Source organism: Sesamum indicum, linkage group LG4 (assembly GCF_026168435.1).
Source record: "Sesamum indicum cultivar Baizhima isolate 11 linkage group LG4, ASM2616843v1, whole genome shotgun sequence".
Taxonomy (NCBI): Eukaryota; Viridiplantae; Streptophyta; class Magnoliopsida; order Lamiales; family Pedaliaceae; genus Sesamum; species Sesamum indicum.
The window spans coordinates 3,462,406-3,463,911 of NC_142660.1; the positions used below are offsets into that span (position 1 = coordinate 3,462,406).

General features: G+C 33.9%; 1 long non-coding RNA gene across 1 annotated transcript; it reads left to right on the forward strand.

Moving 5' to 3' along the window:
- Positions 1 to 356: 356 nt before the first annotated feature.
- LOC148788259 (uncharacterized) lies at positions 357 to 1,278 on the forward strand. The gene is made up of 3 exons (XR_016065391.1): positions 357 to 587; positions 855 to 935; positions 1,024 to 1,278. It is a non-coding gene; the product is annotated as an uncharacterized LOC148788259 (long non-coding RNA).
- Positions 1,279 to 1,506: the final 228 nt, after the last annotated feature.

Consider the following 1,506-nt stretch of genomic DNA (forward strand, 5'->3'; position numbering starts at 1 on the left):
GTAATTCTTTTTTTATGATTTTTGAATTTTTTTTCTTTTTACGAGTTTTTACTGCTGACTTTTGTGTTTTGTTTTTGATTTAATGGTTTTGTGAGGGAAAAAGCTGATCAAGCATCAGATTTCGAAGCAATTATGGTAGGTGGTTCTGTCTTTACTATTTTTTCTTCATTTGGAAAGTAGATTAGGGTTTAGTATGTTTTATTCCTTTTTTGGGTGGATTTTGGCTTTTTCATGTGGAGTAACGATACTGAAGAACTAGGACTCAAGTGTCACCTATGTAATTGCCTCCACAAATGAGAATGGGCATGCAGGACACTCAAATTTTTAGTGGGTGTGTAGGAAGCAAAATGGCTTTTTTGAGTGTTCATTGTGAGTAATTCTAAAGCTTCAAATGAGTTCTACAATTCTTTTGATTGAAGTTGAGTAATCCATACTACACTTTGGATATATTTGGTTATTTAGATGCAGGGATCGAGGCTTGCTTGGAAGCTGAAGAATTAGTTCATGAGCAGCATTACGAGATTTCAGTTGACATTCATGGAATCAGGGATGGACCAAGGCTTGGCAGATTAAGATTTCTAAACAAGGTTGTTTTCCTACTGCTTATTTTTTGAAGTCTTAAAAAATCAATACTCTCAATTGAATTGAACAGACTACCCGATAAAATTGCAGTAGTGCAAATGTAGAGGAATTGAACAATGGTTTTGCTGTATGTCTTTTCATTTACATTTAGGGATTAAAATTGCATGGTATTAAGTTGGGATATCTAACATCAAGCCCGTTCAATGAATTTTGTTCTTTCTATTTTATCCCTTCACCTTTTTGTTAAACTCATTTCTAATTACAATTTGCAGGCTGCAACAAAAGGAAAGAGAAAAGGCAGAAATGTAATAGAACCACCTGCACCTGCACCTGCACCAAGCTTTGCAACCCAGGTATGTTCTTCTTTATTAAAATATTTTTAAACCAACCCAGCTGCAACAAATATTTTTCTAAATCTAAATTTAATGTAACCGCAAGTAGGCTATCAAGGCCCCAGAAATGCATCCTTATTGGGGAATGATACTCCAGCAACTTTTTCAGTACCTGCAACTAGGAGATACAACAAGAGGCCAATTATTTCACAAATTTTGGACAAGATGAAGAAAAGAGAAAAGAGAAGACAAAAAGAGTAGTTTAAACTGCATCCTGTCAATGGCTTTTTCTTTGGGTAAATGGCCTGTTCATTTTGTAGATGTGGCAAAACTTGTCTATAATATGGCACTCAATGTTTGTAGATATGGATTTCATTCAAAACTAGTAATGTGGCAATAAAAACAATATTAGGTTTCAATCCTTTCTAATGGAATTCAATTTTATGTTTTTGTCAATCTTGTTTAGTGTTTGTGTTTAGTTTTTATGTATATTTTCAGCTTCTATTTCTGAAATTTAAGTGAGAAACAATTGGAAGAAGGAGAAATTGCAACAACGGATGAGCAAGCTGCTGAACTTTTATTTGGGGAAAAA